Source organism: Columba livia, chromosome 13, assembly GCF_036013475.1.
Source record: "Columba livia isolate bColLiv1 breed racing homer chromosome 13, bColLiv1.pat.W.v2, whole genome shotgun sequence".
Lineage (NCBI taxonomy): Eukaryota > Metazoa > Chordata > Aves > Columbiformes > Columbidae > Columba > Columba livia.
The window spans coordinates 15,684,216-15,703,358 of NC_088614.1; the positions used below are offsets into that span (position 1 = coordinate 15,684,216).

Here is a 19,143-nt window from a genome sequence, read left to right on the forward strand (position 1 = left end):
GTAAAAATCTCCCTCCCCCCAAAATGGCTGAAGTGTGAAGTTTAAAACCTGGCACAAACAAGACAAGTGTGGCTAAACGATTATTAGAGCCAGATCTTTATGCGTCTCATTTTATATGTGTGTGAGCCGCAACCCTGTGGACATCACAGGACCCATTGGCACTACTTGATGTGACAGGGCTGTTAAGACCTGGCTCTGGCCAAAGGAGGCAGGCACTGCCTTCGGTTTCTGCTGCCTTGAAAACAAGTCCCCTTAATATTGCAAAGTAGTACCAGGACTCTGTCTCCTACCTCCCCTAGGAAGCAAGAGACAGGGGTAGTGAGAAGGAAACCACAAAAAAGCCTTGTTGCATTGCTACATCAGCTTTCTGCATTTTATTACTGGAGGCAGGGTCTGGCTCCTCATCTGCTTTTCATCAAGGCTGAACCCTGTGGTACCCTTGTATGTTTGGGCCATTTGAGGCTACTGTAATAAAAACAATAATAAATAACAAATAAGCAACTGGAGGCTAGAGCTGTAGGATGAACTCCTGCCAGGTCCTAATGGAGTGAGTGGTAAAGTCCCAGTGGGCCAGGAGAGCCCCAGTTGCTAGTCCAAAAGGCCAGAGGTGTCTGCAGGGCTCTGTCATGGGACCAAAGCACATCATGCTGCTGTGTGGTTTGTGCTCAGCAGCAGTGGCTCAAAGCAGGATCAGGCCATTGCTCAAAACTAGCTGCCCCACCACACCATGTGCCCCCACTTCCTACCCATAGCTTGTGCCCACACATTTCAGGAGATCTTATCTCCTTGAGCTTTCTTTCATAAGACTCTGACCTCGTTCATCTTCTGCCTTTTCCCTGTCTTGCAGGGAACTCCCAGTGTTGCCGAGGGCATCCCTTTGTATAAGTAATATATATGCTTCAGTGGCTCCTAAATATTTGTGACATTTTATTGTTGTGGTGTGATGCAGAAAGGAAGCATTTACAGCTCAACCTGTATTTCATTTCAGGGCACTGAATTTCCCTGCTGTTTTGTGGTGAAATGCACTTCAGACCGTAGTGTGGCACTGTGTTTGAAGATGACTGTGACAACAGTCTTTGCATTGAGGTGTTGGATTTGTCTTTTGGGACTGAAGAACACTTCAGCTCAACGGCTGTTTTCACCAGCACCATAGCAGGGAGCACCTGAGCACGGTGCAGTTCTTGCCCTGGTGCTATGTAAGCCTGCCAAGCTGTGATAGCCAGAGCTACAAGTGACCCAGATGAAAACATGACCTCAAGAGTACTTGACAGGCTTTTTCCATTGCTGCTCAGCAGTGGTCATCAGTGTGTAAGCTCCAAAATTCGGAAGATATTCGACAGGTTGAAAAACTGAAAATCAGAGGCCACACCTTTAATGCCAGTTTAAAACATGTATAAAGCATCTGGTTACCCCCGTCTGGGAAACTAATCCACAGAGAGCTGAAAGTATCTGGCAAAGAAATGTATTTTGCCTTGGGCTTGATCTGGGGAGGGTAAAGGAAAAAAAAAAAAAAGCAATATTTCCAGTTTTTTAATTGGTCTTTGGCAGCTATAGAGCACTGCTTTACAGGATTACTATGATTATAGGCTACACTGTGCGCTGCAGATGAGGACTTTGGAGTACCCACTCAATGCCTGGTTGATGTGGGGCTGGTAAGGATGAGCACTGTGCTGAGCCTGGGCACAAGTGAGGGCCACATTTGTGTCTCAGGTTTTTTTCAGCTGTAAAACATACACATGTGCACATTTCAGCATTATATTCAATAGTAATGTGCTATCAACTACATGACATGGTACTTTAGAACCTGTTACAAAATTTCTCATTGATAATAGCAAGAGTGAATTAAGAAGATGAGGGATTTTTAATGTATCTGGATGCTAAATAAGTGTGGCCTGTGTTAAAGATGGCTTTTAAATTTCTTGCTGTTTTACCAAGGTTGATTCCTTTTCTCATCTTTTTCCATTTTAGAAATCTGTTACCAATGGATTTTTGCTGATAGAGTATCAATGTAGAATATTTTCTTAGGATTCAATTTCGTATGAATAATTTCACGTACACTTTTAAAATTCATTCTTTAGTACTGCACACATATCATCTTATTTTAGGCTTCCTGAGAAGCAGAAGGCAGGACCTTAGCACTCAACCACTAGCATTTGAAAGGAGCCTGCTGTTGGCACAACCCAAGGTGGTTTGTATGTTCTGGCTGTATAGCCCCTATAAAGAAATCTGGGAGGCTGTGCAGGCATTCTCCCAGGGCTTCAAACTGACTCCCTGTTGAAAAGAAACTGGGCACTTAGGTCCCATCGGTATCCTGAACACTCTTCCCTTAATGCGAACTCAATGAACAGCCCATATTAATGAAGGGCCCATTTTTCTCCTGCTCACATCAGCATCTCCCAGGGACTCCCAAGGGGAACTTGTACAGGGGGAAGATGCAAGTGAGTAAGATGAGTCTGACATGTAAAACCAGAAAAGGTTATGAAACAGTTTAAGACCTCGGAAAGGTTTCCTCACAGAGAAATACTGAAGCAGCTCAGCGCTGTAGTGTAATTGTAACAGTTGATTGGCCGTAAGCCACAGCTCCACGCTGTTGCAATGTGTACTTTCTGCTGTTGAGACACGCCATGATAGGAAGTTCTGACACAGCCACCAAGTAACAGCAGTAGACCTGTATCGGGGTCCTTCCTATTTTTGAGTGTGGGGTAAAAATGGCTGAGGACAGAACTGGGAAACGGGATTGACATACAATACAGAAGAACAGAGACCGGGGTGAGAGGGACCACGGCTTAGGGGAAGACATCTTCCTGCTGAAAACAATAATAATGGACTATGAGGAATATTCGCCTCAGAGGCCCAGAAAGTGTCCACAAGGCACTCACTGATGAAGCACACATTCGTGTGCCATATGCCCAATCCATCATTATTTCAAAGCCATTTCACCATTGTTTCTGTTATAGCCCATTGTAATAGGCTTAGACGAGAATTATGTATGGCATATTCATTCTTAAAATGACCTGGGGAAATAAGAGCATTGACATGTTAGAGTGAGAGTATGGTGAGTGCTGCGGACTCCAGGTGAGGTGGACGGCAGTACAAATTCCTCTTGCAATTGCAAAGCCCAAGACAAGTAGAAGCTGTGTCAAATCTTACTTTTAGTTATTTTTTCTGGGAAGATAATTGCTAGAGTTAGTATCCCGCTGAGGTAGGCAGCATTTCACCTTCTAAGCAGCCCATGCTGCTTGCATGTATTACCACTCAGGAATTATTACTTCATACTATTTTAAGCTGTAGTACCATGTGTTGATGGTTGCACCCAGCCTTTGATGAAGGTGTCAAAACATTTTAAAAGATTCAGTTAACTTCTAGCTCGCCCACACTCTTATTCCATTTCATGCAAAAGCCCAATTAAATACCATTAGCTCATATCAGGAAAAATATGAGAGCTCAAGTTTGCAACCTAGACTTAGCCAGACATCCATTTTGTGGTCATCCCAAATTCTGGATCTGAAAGGTTTGCAGCTAAAATGGAGATCAGCGTCAGTAACATTGCTGTAAAGATGTGGAAATGAATAATCTCATTTCTAGAAACAAGGACTGAAACATATTTAGGAACAATGCCTCTGTATGTCTTCTACATATTTGGTGAACACTGGGCTACCAGGCTGTTAATCAGGATGGTTCTGGAGCAACTGATTTACTTAAAGCATCATGACACTTACTAATGCAATGCAGATCTCTTTCAAGGCGTGTGATGTTTTCCAGAGCTGTTGAGCTGTTCTAATTTCTCAATGAAATCAGAGAGATGCAGGGACCTAGCATTAATTTCCAGCACGATGTAGATGTATCTTAATACAGGGTTTAATTAATGTTCAAATTAATCACCAAGTACTTTGTTCATTCATTAACCCATATGTATTACTTTTTGATAGTCTGATAGGAAGTGTTATACTTTTTTTCATGACAATACTGTGTATTCAGTTTTTATTGTCTGTGATAAAAGCAGCTCAGCCTTGTTGTTGTCCTGGGATTTGGGTGACAGTAAGGAATGCATCACAGCAAAGCTAAAGCCTAGCTGAGAGCAATTTTACTATTACAGGCACAATTACCGTCCATTACAAATTCCAGGCATGAGCATAACCGTAACTTTAATAGGTGACTATGTTGCAGCAGCATAAAATGAAAAATGACATCGCTCCCTCAGCTCAGAAGAACAAAGAAATAAATAAAAAGCCTTTTGGTTCCATGTTCTGTATTAAACCCAGGCAGTCCTGAAGGCATTTGGCTCTTCAGTGGAAAGCAGTCCTGGCTCCTCCTTCTGTGGCAGTTTCACTTGATTTAGAAGACTATTTAAGGCCTTTGACCCACGTGGTTAGAAAGAGGCACCTGTGCAGAATGCTGTTTGCTTCAGTCTGCTTGGGGTGTCCGGGACCTGCTCCCCACAGAAGTCCCCACGTGTCAGGGTTGTGTCTGACCCTTTGCAGCCACTCTTCCCATCCCAGAGAAAGGACGAGCATTTGCGTGAAGACTCGGACAGTTCTAGACCCAGAGTATAACTGAAGTTGAAAGGGGTTTTCTTTTGTTTCTGTTTGAAAAGCAGCAACTGAAGCTTAACTGAAGTTGTTTGTGTTTAATTTCCACAGTTCAATTACTACTGCTTTAAAGAAAGCATTTTTCACTAAAAGTGAAACTTGGACCAAGACCCCATCTCAGGAAAGCACTTTCCTATCCAGATAGCACTAAAGTAAATTCCTGGTTTTAAACAACTGCCCGAATGCCTTTGACTTTCCATCTCTTGGGAGAATTGTTTAGACAAGTGGATGAAAGAGGTCAGAAACAAATTTACATTGCCTATAACCAGAGAATAGTACAAATGCTAAGGGAGAGAGCAAGTGCTGATCCTTAAACTGATCTTTTTTTTTTTTTTTTTCCAGCAAAACCCTTTAATTTTAATAATCTCAAAGTTACAATTAGTTAAAGTATGGACATGATACTGTTGATGTTCCTTTATTAATATCTCCTGATATCACACTCATGTGCGTAGAGAGTACCAAGAATGAGTTATTCAGTGAAGACTCTTGAAGTCTCTAATACTTGACAGGGGTTCTCCTTTTCATGCAACTTCAGTAATTAATCCAGCTATTGTATAAAAAGGGAAACTGTCTATACAGGTTCTAGACAACATGATTTCCATGCCTACATTTTGTAACTTTTTAATTAATTTGTGTTCTTGAAGTAACAATATTAACATAATTTGTTGCAGAGATTTAATCATGTATGACACTTTAGCTACCCAGACATTTGTATTTGAATAACTGTATATGGTTACTCATTAGAGCAGGATCTCCAAATACAACAGACTGGTTTTCCTTCCCAGACATCTGTCCTTGAGTAGCCTTTTGTGATTGTTCGGCAGTGTGTTGAATTTATGGAATGATGACCTTATGAAATATAACAGCATTTCTGAAGGAATAATGGAGAAATTGCCTTCTGTGCCTGATTTACCGGTAGGGGACTGGCAGCTCAAACATGCCTTTTTTTCCCTAAGGCGTTGTGGCTGCGGGTGACCCTGGGCAGGGGTTGAGTGCACAGCCTGGATGGGCTCAAACAAGCACAGCCTGGGCACCAGCACTTCATGTGTCACACAAAGCTGTGCCCTGTCCGGATGTTACCGCAGACATCTGGCCATTGAAGTCAAGTCTGTGGCCATCAAATACCATTTGTGAACAGCAGAGGAGCAGAGAATTGATGGCTGAGACTCTGCACCACTGATACTGACTCAGGCACGGTTCTGGCCAAGTTACCTGTCTTTATACAGCTCTGTCTATAGAACAGGGGTAACCGCAGCCCAGAGTGTTTTACTGAGCTTGACTAAGTGTGGTGATGTGCTAACATTATATATATATATATATACCTATATATAATACAATGGAAAAAAATGCAAATTCTCAGGCTCATTACAATAGACTTTCTCTGAATAAATGACACAGAGGTGTAAGTGGTGATTTTTTTATTTGTTTTTAATTTAAAGTACACCTATTCAATGAATTTTGAATGCGTGCATTTGCTGGCACTTTGGCTGCTGTCAGCATTTACATCTGTAAATGTGAAAATCTGTGGCATTATGCGGTGGTGCTAATTCTTATTTCATTTCATGGGAAAAAGAAACAGAACAAGGAGTTAAGTGCTTTTTTTTTTTTTTTCTGTGTCAATAATCCAACCAGTTTAAACGTATATTTATTCTATGTTTGAAATAATGCAAACTATTCTGAATGCTATGAGAGCTATGAAAAACACAGGGCTTGGAAAACTGGCAGTTTTTGTGGTTTTTGGGGTTTTGAGTAAAGTTTCACAACCAATCAGCCCAGAATAATGTCCGGTAAAGGCATTTCTGCTTGTTAGTCTATTTATTTATTTACTTTGGCATTGTGAGCCAAGGCCATACACATTGGGAGGAAGCTCAGTGAAAATACTTCAGATCTGTCAAAGGGTCTGATCCAACAAAGTGCTGAGGACCTACTGTCATTGGGGACGTGCTCAGCACTCCTCAGAGGCACTGGTGCTCACACAGGAGCAGGCTGGAGCGCAACCCATTCATTCGGGCAGCGTGGGTGCTCGCAGCCTTCCCCAGGAATTTGCACAGAAAGTAAAATCAATATTGGATCCATTTGATGCTTTACTTTGGCGGCCACGGGTTTCTGTGTGTCTCCTTCTCTGCTGGTGGCCCTGATCTCATCTGCCTCACTGGAGATCTACCCTTTGCTTGATATTGTGTGTCTTCCAAGCAGACTTCCCACCCCAGTGCCCAGCCTGCCCCAGTGGCGACGCCTGAACTATTAACCGAGCACTGGCAGAGACCTTGAAGGAAGTGGATGCAGTTTGTGGTTCCTTGTTCCCCCCTCCCCAAAATGTGCTAACGTGTGTCATACAATATTTTGCTCTTGGGTTTAGGTCCCTGGATATTAGGATGACTCAAGTTCAGGGGAGGAGATCTCCCTGGGGGTGTATGTCTGCTCAATGGTTTGCTCAGCTCATTCTGGGAATTTCCAGTGGGGGAGGCTCCCCCTGCTCAGCATTCACTGGGGGACTGCCCAGGGAGGGCTGGAGGATGGCTCCAAAAGGACTTAGGTGCTCCCTGGAGAGCACAAGCAGTCCTGGGACTTGGGGTTTGTTGTCCCATAGTGCTTCACCCCCTCTTGTCCAGAGCCTACTTGAGAGCCCCCACACGCAGCTGTGCTTCGGCATGCTGGGGCAGGGGCCTCGCGTGTGAGGTCCAAGTCAGGGGTGCTTCTGTCTGTAGCTTTTGTTTGTGTCCCTGAGTGTGACAGATATGTTGCAAATATCCAGGTCTCCGGGGAGTAATAAACAGTTTTGAAAAGCAAAGGCTGCTTCCCCATCCTGTACAGTGCCCCAGTCCCTCCCCCTCTGGTCAGGTTCCTGCAGCCATAGACCGGGGGCACAGTTGTATCCCAGTGAAGACTTGTCATTTTCAGGTGCCAGCCTCCAGCCTTGCCCTTGGGTGCACCAAGGGCACACGTGGGCGTAGGGACCTGACCATGCTGTGGCCGTGCCATGGCTGTGCCCTGCCAAGCACCGGCAGCCACCCTATCTCTGGAAGATCCCAGAGGAGAAGCTGTGGCAATTTCCTGAAAGCACTGCCACCTTGTGTCAGTCCATCCCGCACCATGGTAACACCATGTCCTGGCATGGACTGACAGATGTGCTGTCTAGGAGAGACCAAGAGCTCATTTCATGGCCCGAGGTAGCCATTTGACATGCCAACTGTCCTCTTGAGTTGCTCTCCCAGGGGCAGGGGCAGAGCCTGTCTGTGCAGCGCTGTGCACTGCACTCCCACGGGGGAACCAAAGGCGGCGAGGCAAGGCAACCATTGCCCTTTGGATCCTGACTGTCCATAGCACAGGCTGGATGTCCAGACAACAAAAGGAGCCTGGAATACCATCAGCAGCCCCATCTAATAGCCGATTGCTCTGCGCAATGTGGGAAGAGCGGCCAGAGGAATTTTTTTTGTTGGTTTGTTTTTCTTTTTTAACCTGAAAGGTCAATTTTAGTTCTCCCCATCCTTTCTTCTGTGCCCAAACAGATTGTTCAGAGCTGCATGCTTCCATCGCACACATTCTGCACTACATTAGTTTAATGGCACTGTCACTATGAATTGCAAACTTTCTCAGCTCCCCCCTGTGCTGGTGAAACATGGCAACATAAGGAACATCTGTTCTCTTATCCTTTGCTGGAAATGGGAAACATCATATTGCATTTTTGTTATTAGCCTTATTTGGATGCCAGTGGTTTTGTTTCTAAACGCATCAAGGCAGCTGAATAACCTTAATTGAGTACTACAGAAAAAGCATGGTTTCATGCAAATACAGCTGCCAGCATAATTATTAGGACAATACTGAACTTCTATTCCTGAGATCTGTTCCAGTTCCTTGGTTTTTATATTGCTCCCTTGCTGCTGAATTTCATTATAAACATCTTCACACCAACCAATCTATAGTTGGGCAGTAAACAAGTTTAGTCCTTAATTTTTGACATTAAAAAGCCAAACAAACCTAATGATTATAATGTGCACTTGAGCCTTTATTTATACACAAAATTAATTACCTAATCTTCACTGGGAATACCTACCACAGGTGAATCTCTGTCTTATATTTCTTCAAACAGTCCCCAAGATTTCTAGTGCAATTTCATTAAAGACAACAGATTCCTGCAGCTCCTAGGGAAGACAACAATGTGTGTAAATGGAATCAATTAATAATTCCCAGATTTAATTACAAAGGATTCATTGTTATTGCATGATTGACCACAGCATGCAATGGGCAATTAAGCAAAGCACATATATGCAATTCTCTAGTCCACCCATTATATAGAATCACTTCATTATTAAGCTTGAGGGCAAGTCGGAGACCAAGAATATACAGCAAGGGCACAAAACATGTCAGAATTTATTCCAACAATTTTGTCAGTGCCTTTTTGCCCTGCAAGATACACGCGTCCTTCATGATACGCACACTTTTAATGAGCTTTCACTTTTATCTATTTCCATTATCAGCTTACTGGAACATTCCAGAAAACTGTTAGCAGGTGTGGCTTGCTCAATTTTTGGTACATTTGCCTAGATTTGGAGATATTTTTGAATCCTGAAAATCAGGCTTCTGGTGTGAATAATGTGGGGGCTTTTTAGCCTGCAGATTTAATTAGGTTTTATTTTCTCTTAGACCCACAGCAGAATTCAAGGCTGCTTTGGATCACCCATGAAGTTTGTTTGGTCTAATTCCTAGGACAGATGTGCTTATTGTCACAGAACAATTGGATCTAGTGTCATATTAGTAACAGTTTCTCTTTAAGAAAGGCAGACTGTAAGACCAGCAGAGGTTTTGCAGGTCAGGATTGTGTTGTATCAGCAGAACTTTTGTGGGGAAGCTTGCACAGCACGTGCCTGCCCTGTCTGGCTCAGTCCCTTGTCTTCACAACATTTACTCCAAATTTAAAGAGGCGCAAAGGTCAGGAAGCCAAATTTAGTCTGGGGGTATCTTTACTGAATCAGTAGAGCTGATAAACTTGGCCTGATATCTGCTGTTGGGAGAATGAATATGAGAACAATTCAAGTGTTTATTTTCATTTTTACAATCATACAATAAGGCATTTTGCAGCAAAACATTGCATGCAACTCTGCTCTCAGAGCGTAAGTCAACAAAGATGCCAGACCCAGTTTTTGGTTTAATTAATACTAGAAGTTTCTACCAAGTTTGTGTTAATTTCTGCCTCCTCCAATACCTCGTCTCTGAGAAACAGTCTCCCTGGATACTATAGCTGATCTGGTCACTTGAAGCAGAAATCTGTACTGATAATATGTACCATGGTAGTGGTGGTATATACTTAGTTTTTGCTGCGTGAAACTTATATTCCCCTAAAACTGGTATTATTGCACAGGTCTCCCAATTAGTGTGGTGTATTTCTCAGCTAATCAATTGAACATGTACCTGGACCACAATGCAGCCTTGCCTATGCCTCTAGAAATTAAAACAAGGGCAAAACTACCTGTGAATTTTTAGATGTGTTGACATTGACCAGGATAAAAGTTGCACATGCAACTGAAAAGGACCAAAGACCATGAAAATGAAGAACGAGCACCATCCTATTGAGGGAAGACTGGGATGGCTGAGTTTGTTCCGTGCTTTACTTGACCTATTTTATTCTATTTTAAAAAATTTGCATTAGTAATTTTGCAGTGGTTTGTAGTTTGAGTACAGCATGTGCTATGCTATATTTGTGATTTGTTATTAGTAAACAGTCTTGAATGCACTATTTGCGAAGCCTGAGCCGAGCATTCGTTTTCCATGCAGTTCGGCATGGTATGTTCCCCATTGTCACGTTTGGAGCTCTGATGAAAAGGACACAGACCCAAGTCCTCTCAGAGTTAAAGTCTGTGGCCATATGCTTTATGGATCAAAGAAGGAAACTTCAATACAAGCGGAGCACCCTGGTGTCCTGAGACACCAAATTGTTGGATAATCACTATTTTGTAAATCTTTCCAAGCAGATTCATGCATTGGGGATGGATCTGAGACCTTTACTCTTCTCTGACAAAGCCAGGTCCTGGGAGTTCATCTGGGCTGTGACTCATGTGCTTCCAGGCCAGCATCACCTCTTGCTGTACGTGACATCCAGGGCACTCCTGACTTCCCCAAGCCAAGCAGGAGTGACGGGAGTCTCTCACAGCAGCTCCCCCACACTGTGCCTGGGCAGTACCCTGGCACCACACAGCTCCCTTCCCCTCCGCAGCCCAGGGCAGGGGCGCCAGGCTGGGACATGGAGTGCCCTGGCAAGGGTGGCTGGTACAGCCAGCGCAAGTTGCTCCATCGCAGAGAGGGGAGAGAACAGGAAAGGAGGGGTGACTCACAGTCCATGCTCTCCTCGCTCTGCTTTTGAGGCAGCAGGGCCACACACAGCCCCTCGCTTGGGGCAGGCTGCTCAGGCACGGGCTGGTCTCTGGTGAAATTCATTGCATCTGGCGCTGTTCATTTCCTCTCCATTTTTATCTAGTCTTTCTTGGCTTCCTGTTAGCACCTAACGCCAGTGGGGACAGCACAGTGCCTGCTGAGAGTTTGCTGTGCAGAAACTCGGAGAAGCCTGTGGCTGCAGAAAGGGGCTGTGATTCAAATGGTGGGAGTTTTGGGGTATTCTCCCTGTGTCTTTCCATGTTTGTGCTCTCTCAGGAGGGGCGGTGCTGGGGATGAAGAAGAGCTGGGATACTGACAGACCTCAGTGAAGTCAGTGAAATGGATCCTTTGTCTCTGCTGGGAAGGGCTGTGGGGAGCAAGCAGCAAAGACAAGAAAGTAATCTGTAAAATGTGGATTCTAGTTTTTCTTCTCACTTGGCTACCCCTTCGGTTTTCTTTTACTCATGCTGATATAACCATTCACTTGAATATTTTCAGCTTTTCTCAGGCCTGTAAACTTTTGTTTTTATAGGGTGAGCTCGTTTGCCAGGCTGGTTTTCCTCAAACTCTCCCAGTGCCAGTAATTAAGGGATTATTGTAATTACCTCACTGGTGCAGATATTGAGTATTAGCGCTTAGGCTAAATGTGCCCACTTTGATTTCTCTACAGTGACGCTAGGTAGGCTGTGGCTGTGGCTGAACTCTGCTCTAAATGAGTACAGTGTCATTAGTGACAGCACTCTTACAATGGGCACTTTTGTGCTTAAGAAACTTTCTATACCTTAATCCAACCTGATGCAAGCTACACATGCAAATGTATTACAGGTACGATTTACTTCATGGCATTAACAAAACATAAAAAGAGATTCAGACTGCACAGTGAAGTGTTTAATGAGCTGCGGGTCAGATCCTTGGAGCTGGCTGAGCTCCACCGGCTGCAAGTCAGGGCGTAATGCTTTCCCTTCCCTGGTCTGTGCCCGGCACTAGCCTGAATGCTCTGCTCCTCCCAGGCTTGGGAGTTCTTCTCATTTGCACTGGCCTTCAGGGGCCACAAGAAGTTGAAAAACATTGCAGACTGTTTGAGAGTCCCTTTTCTCCATGCAGCTGCAGCAGGGATGGCGTGCCATGCTGCTGACTGTCACAGTGCTGTGGTCCAGGTGCAAAGGAGGCCACAGCCAAAGCACACCCATCTGCCGCTCCGATGGACACAACACACCAGCAAACGTGCTCCTGTGAACCCTGAGCAGAGGCCTCACCTCGGACCGAGCGCTTGGAGGGAGCAAAGCAGCTTTGCTGAAACTGCTGCTCTTGTGGTTCAGCGTCTCCAGCACGCCCGCCTTTCCAGGGCCATTCTCTGTGCCTTCCCACATCTGGCTCTTTCATGTTTGGCCTGAAATGGCCTTTCTCCTAATGGCAGCTTTTCCATTGCATGCAGGCTCCTGAGGTGATGATAACGTTATGTTTCCCTGCAAGCTGTGTATAAAAAAGCCTCGTCTTGTTTTGCATTTCATTTGCTATAATTAAACTGGTGATGAAACCATTCAGGACCTGGATACCCTTCCACTGTGGTCAATACAAAGCTCTGACATTCATGGGAATGAAGTCTGATCCTCAAGTTCCCTGGCAGATCATTATTTTTCATTCTGCACTTTGCCCCGCTCCTTTTCCAAACCACCTTTAAAAGCATTTGTGCTGTAAGACAAACTGTGCCCCGTCTGCATCAGGACAGAGCTCATGCTTTAAGGGGGTGCACTCCTTGTTCACAGATGACCAGCCTGAAGCAATAGTGATGCCCATAGAGAAATATCCTCTACTATTTCTACAGCCTTTAATTTTTGTTTGTCTTTCTGCCATAAAGGCTGTATGTTATGTATGCCATCCCTGCTTGCTTCCTGTTCCTGGCCAGCTGTGGATTCATGATAGCATCTTCAAGTTGTTGGACTTCCTCTTCTTGTCTTTAATCTCTTTTGGTTTTAAAATGGCCCCCCACATTTACAGTTACCAACCACAGCAGGCAGATAGCAGCAGCTGGCAACCAAGCAGACAACACTGGGTACAATTTAAAAACAAAAAGAGATCTGTTCTTTAGGTTATATAAGAGGATTAAGTGCTAAGATTTGGTGAAACTCAGAGTAATTTCTAAAATGTTTGGCAGTTAATATCTTAAATGTGCTAATCCTTGACATTTTCAAATTCATATTGGTTACAATTTGCCTCAGATGTACCCGTAGGAGCAATGATAACCAGTAACACATTTATGCTGCATAATGTATAAACTCAAAATGTAGCAATGTAAAGAGAATTTTATACTGCATGAACTTACTTGACTTGCTTGCAATGAACTCCATCCTGTCAGACCGTGCATTCCTTGCCCTACATCTATAAGCAGCAAATCAGAAAAGCAACACATTTTCTTTAGTTAACACCTGTGCTCAAAGCCAGGCTAAACCAAGGCTAATGTAAATATCCACTTCTTCAGAAGCAAAGCCACAGGTGATTTTGCTTCCTCTTCCTTTCCTTCTTCATTAAAATCTGGTTTCACAGGGCACAAGGCCTGACTGAGCTGCAGAGCAGATGTTTTGAAGAAAGTCCTGGCCAGAAGCCACTTTTTGTCTGTTTCTGGTTGATCTTGTTTTAAGATAGAGAGGGAAATGTACCTTATTAAATATAGGAGTTTCTTCCAAAATATATGAGAAGTAAGAACAAGTCAGGTAATGCAGAATTTCTTCAGTCGGGTGCTACAGTTCCCAGCTGAGTGTGAAACCAATGTACAATTTGCATAGCTGGAGCATCCACATGTGTCAAGATCATGAAGATAAGGAGAATTGATCAGTTTGCTATTAGTATGCATTATTAATTACCAGACGTTTCTTAAACTCATTTTCATGTTACAGTCACGTGATTCTGCTAATGCAGTTATGATTGTACATCGTTATCATCAGAGTCTAAACCACGGGTGTGGGTAGCGATTTTTGTTTCTGAGTCTGTGTATGAGATTTCTTCAGCCATTATCTATTGGTGTGCCTCTAAGGCACTGCCTGTTCTCCCTTTCCTCCCTACAGTCACAATCCCAGATTGCAACTTGTTTTACTTAAGTGGTTTATTGTAACAGTTTTATTTAATGTTGTTATTATCTACTCAGTGTTTCATTCAGAAGGAAGTTGTATTTATCATTCAGGAATGGTGACCACAACCAGGAGATCTGTATTCAATTCATGGTGTTTCCCCTGATGCTTTACCTTAGGCCTCAGACCTGCAGGATCTGAGTGCCTTGGGCTAAAGCCAGTTGGAGGTTGGTATGATGAGTATCATGGGCTGGTGGAGGACGGTAGAGGGTTTATCTTCTCTAATTTGTTATCTCCTCTTATCTCTTGCTTCATTTATAAAATGGGGACTGTGACGTAAAAGTTCCTTTATCAGCTTGGCTTTAGGGTTGTTTGAGCAGCTTTGGTCCCAGCCATCTTCTGTTGAAACCATCACACCTTCTGGGCTTGATCCAAAATGCAATCAGGACAAATCAGGCCAAGCTCTCTCAGGCTTTGGGGAGAGGCTGGGAAAGATTATGCTGTGCAAGTCTGATGGCTAAATTGTCCTCAGATTGCCCCAGAGCTAACCAGCAACTGTAGCTGGACCTCCTGCCCCAGTGTGCTTGCAGCGTAGCCAGGCTCCTAGGCTGAGGATATGAGATTAATCCTGTGCAACTCTCACCTGTCTCCTCTTTTTTGACTCCAAGAGCCAGGGTGCAGATTTTACATCCTACACCACATTTGGCATCAGTAGGTGCCTCTTTGTCTGATGCTGCCTTCTGATGAAATAGCTCCAGCATCCACTTCAGCTGGTTTTGCAGAGCAGTCCACCCAGCAGGGAGGACTCTCAGTGAAGCTGGAGTGTGTGGTGACCCCACACCACTCACCTGAAGCAAGGTCAGCCACTCCAGTGCAGTGCACCATAATGGCACCCACCTCCCCGGCAGGCTGCCAAGTGCCCTGTACTGCTGTGGCCTCGGTCCTTAGACCTTTTGTAGAGTCTGCACATCAGGACAGTAATCCAGGAGGCAGGAGGCCAGTGCCTGAGCTGTTGTGCCCTGAAGTGGCAGCAAGCAGGTTGATGCAGTATTGTTAGCACAGGTATCAGAGCCACTATCTCATCTGTCTAGCCTTTAACACTCTGCGTGTACACAGTCCTTTCATCTCCTGGCTTTACAGAATCCCCCGACTGGCCAGGAAGCACCACATCTGCCTTTGTGTACATCTGCGTTTTGTTTTTCAAAGGATTACTTCTCCCCATACTCTCAAACTCAGGACAGGGAGATGCCAAGCAAAGGGGAAGGAGGCAATGGACAAAGAGCTCTGCCTTGTCTCATTGGGCTGATACGTGCACTCCCTCTACTCCCACCTGATCTCTGTGACCTGCTGATGCAGAAATCAAATTGTCATTGGCAACAACCCATGTTGGCCTGAAAGCCACAGATTAGCTTCTGAGAAAGCCTGATGTAACTTTTTATTCTCATTACCAAGTCTAGAGGGAAGACACCCCCAATACGCCTCCTCCCTCCCCTTGGTTAGGGATTTCAGTTTTCACATAGTAGGTGGTGGCAGTGGACATGATACATGTGCTTGAATGGACACGTTTAAATGTGAGCCAGGGAAGAGCTGGTTTCCTCTCCAGGATGCCTTATCCTTATTTCCCTGTTGAGAATTGTGCATATACACAGCATTGACTTTTCAGAGATGCCGAACCAATGTGAGCTGCAAAACTTCAGCTTGTGTTTCAGCCCATATGTAATTTGGTTACCACTGAATATTGCATCAGAAAAATACTTAATGGTAGTGAAAGAAAGAGAGAGAGAAAAAAAATGCCCCTTCTCTGATATGAGTAGTGTGTTCTCAAGAGCTCAAATCTGCTACCTTTGCCTAAGCTAAACAGTGTTGTGTTATGTTATATGTTATGTTATGTTATATGTTATGTTATGTTTTATCGAAGGCTGAACACTGATTTTTGCCAAACTGAGCCAAGTCCAGCCTTTCTCTACTGGCTTCAGGGAAGGCAATCTGGATTTATCCCATTGATTGGGAGTTTCAGAACAATCATGGCTTCACACTTCCAAAGCCATTACATTTAATCTTGTCTCTATAAACTGAACATGCAAGCGGTGCAGGAACACTAGCAAATGGGGAAACTCCGTCCTGGAAGCCCAGCAAGACCTGCCCTTATCAGCCCAGGACATATAAATCACTTTCTTTTCCAGCTCATTTAACCTTGGTCAGTGGCTTTATGCCTCAGTTTGCTGTGTTTCCAAAAATGTGTCCAGTTCCTCTCTTGATGCATGGCTAAGGCTCTTTTACATTGCTTACTCTGTCAACTGGATAGTATCCCAGCCCCTCCTAATAGTGTAATTCTCAGTTTAAATATATTATTCCCTGTTAGCTTTTAAATGAATTATCTCAGAAACAGCACTGGCACCATGAGGTCTGTTTAGATTTCTGGTTTCTGTGTGCCTTTTCTAAAGGACCTCTAACTTTTTACTAACTTGTATCTCCCTTACACTCCCCACCATCATATGTGTAGCTGCTGTTAGATTACACAAGACACACATGCAAGAGGGAAATACAGATCCAGTTGCTCCTTAATGTGAAAAGCTCAGAGCTCAGTTCAGTGAGTGGTGCTGACACTGAGAGAAGCTGCAGAGATGCCTACGGCTCAGTCTCATGGGTTGGTGCATGCCGTGGGAGCAGGGCACCCGTGGGCTCTTGCAGCTCACGCCCCTGCTGCGGTTGAGGTTTGGGACTGAAATGTGGCAGCGACTGTGCCACTGCTGTCATGTTTGTTCTTTGGTGGCAGCTGAGAGCTCCAAGCTGGAGCTCAGAAGTGTCCAAAGTACTTTTGATGGGAACAGTAGGAGGGTGAGCAACCAGAGAAAAGGGTTTGTGACCGAAGGGACTTCTGAAACAGGCTACTTGGCACAGACACTCTAACGACAGCTTGTCTGAGCTGGGCTGGTCTAGGGGTGTGAATGTTTCAGTGTAAAGCCCCTAAAAAGACTAATTACCATTAAACCAGCCAGATTGTTGAAAATGAAATCCATGCACCATGTATAGTGATGTTACCTCCATAAGGAGCTAACCTATATTATGCTGAGTCTCAGGTCTGCTGTGAGTGGGACACAGTGCTGCTGTATAGTCTCTGCATGTGCATGGGGGGGTGGGCAGAGCAACACATTCCTCCTGGTGTTTATTCTTGCAAAGGAAGCATGACAAGATGCTGTGATTAGTACTAATGTGATCTAAATGGAGCCCAGTGTACCTTAGGTGATGAGTGCACATATTCCAGCACAGTGGGCTGTATGGAGTCTATGGCATCATGCAGAGTGCAATTATGCAGATGTGTAGTGTTTCCATAATGTATTTCTGTTTTAGAAGACATGGTATAAATCTCTGCGTTTGCTGCAAAAATGTCCGTTTTTGCTGTCACTGCCAGCTTGCCAAACTGTTTTGTCATCTGCTCAAAGCTTGTTAGGGCTTTGGAGTGCTGTGCAGGAAAATCTCTCAGTGAGATGTGTGTTGTGAATTACAGCCCTGATAACTATCAGAGGGTGCCTGCTGAGGTGTAGCATTAATATTTATATGGGAACAGATGTCTTGGCTATTAGGCAGGGCACAACCTTGTTGTGTTAGATTGGAGAGGAGTGGAGGGGGCAAGATCCCGGCCTCTAAGAACTCACAGTCTCTATATAGCAACTATTAAAAATATTGAATGTAAGTTTAAACCGATGAATGATATAAAGGTATAGGTAGAAGAAAAATGAGAGTGGAGGGTAATGCTCTAATAACATTTTTCCCCTGAACTGAGTGAAACCTTTTCAACCAATGGCTGAGTTACATATTCATTAGCTGGATTTTAAGTATCCTTTTTTGTTCCAACTTTTTACGCAGATAAACATTAGCTATAAAATAATCTCATTTTGCTTATACACTGAAAGATCTTAAGTAAGAATCCTTAAAACATTTTCCTGCTCTGTAGAGACATGGGGATGTAGCAACACGATATTTAAAAATATTCTTTCCTCTTCCTGGCAAGATTTCTAATTCCAGTGGAGCATGACAACATCTCCTTCTGCTTTGATAATGTCATGCATGCATGAGCCTGCTGTTAGTTGCAGGACAATGACTTCACATCAGACACAAAGGGGCAACAACTGGTAAAGCAAAAAATAAGATTGTTTATGTTGATAATAACTTTCCTCTATGCTTTGTGTGCTCCTTCTTGTGGTGGAGATAATTACAACTTTGGACAAGTTTGCAGCTGATCATCTGCTCGGGATGGTTTTTGAAGTCATGGTCTGTCACAGGGCTAGAATATGTATGGACTCTTCCAGTGCCATTTGCAGAGGTGAGCAATAGCTGGCTTGACAGAGGTTTGATACTCGAGAAGTGCTGTGATGGCTCCTGTGCCAAGTCCTTGCGACGAGCATCCAAGGGTTAAGCTACACACTTTTCTGCATCCTCTTCTTTTCTTTGTGTGTGCAGCAAGATGAAGCTTGCCTCACTATTTGCTTTTCTAAATTAAGATATCTTCTGGCAGAGCAGCACTCAGGAGCTCCCAAGAACACCACTCAAAATGACACTTACTGGCTGTGAGAAGCCAGAGACTGATGGACATTAAAACGTGCTCCCTGCAGATATGTAGACATGGTCTCTACACCTTACTATCAGCACAGGGAAATGTGGAGGTGCTTACAAGAACCCTGCCCAGCATGTAGCATTTCTGTGAGCAACAGACTTTAACCTTGGAAGTCAGAAGCCAGGCAAGGAACTGACTCTATATAATGAGTATTTGTGGAACATGTGGGTGAGGAAAAAAATTGCTCAGAGCCCATGAGGCTCACTCAGTCCTTCACGGTGATCGCTGGTGAGAAGAGAGAGAGAAAAACCTTATGACCTTCCCTAATCTCCTCCCTTTCCACCAGGAATGAGGGGTGAAAGGACTAACAGCCTTCCTTTGGTTGGCCAGATTAGTTCATCTTCCACAAAAGAAGTTTGTAGCCGTAGTCAGGAAGCTCTGGTACTTTTGTTCCCAGGCAGAGCAGCAGTGGTCTCTGCATGTCAACACTGATGACAATCCAACAGAAAACATAGAGAGCAGAGGCTTGACTCATCACCATGGATGCAAGAGCTGTTCTTTGAAC

At 44.1% G+C, this 19,143-nt stretch overlaps 1 long non-coding RNA gene across 2 annotated transcripts in view; it reads left to right on the forward strand.

The window, feature by feature from the left end:
* Positions 1-19,143, forward strand: part of LOC135575311 (uncharacterized) — a 79,655-nt gene that overhangs the window by 25,640 nt on the left and 34,872 nt on the right. The window lies entirely within an intron of this gene.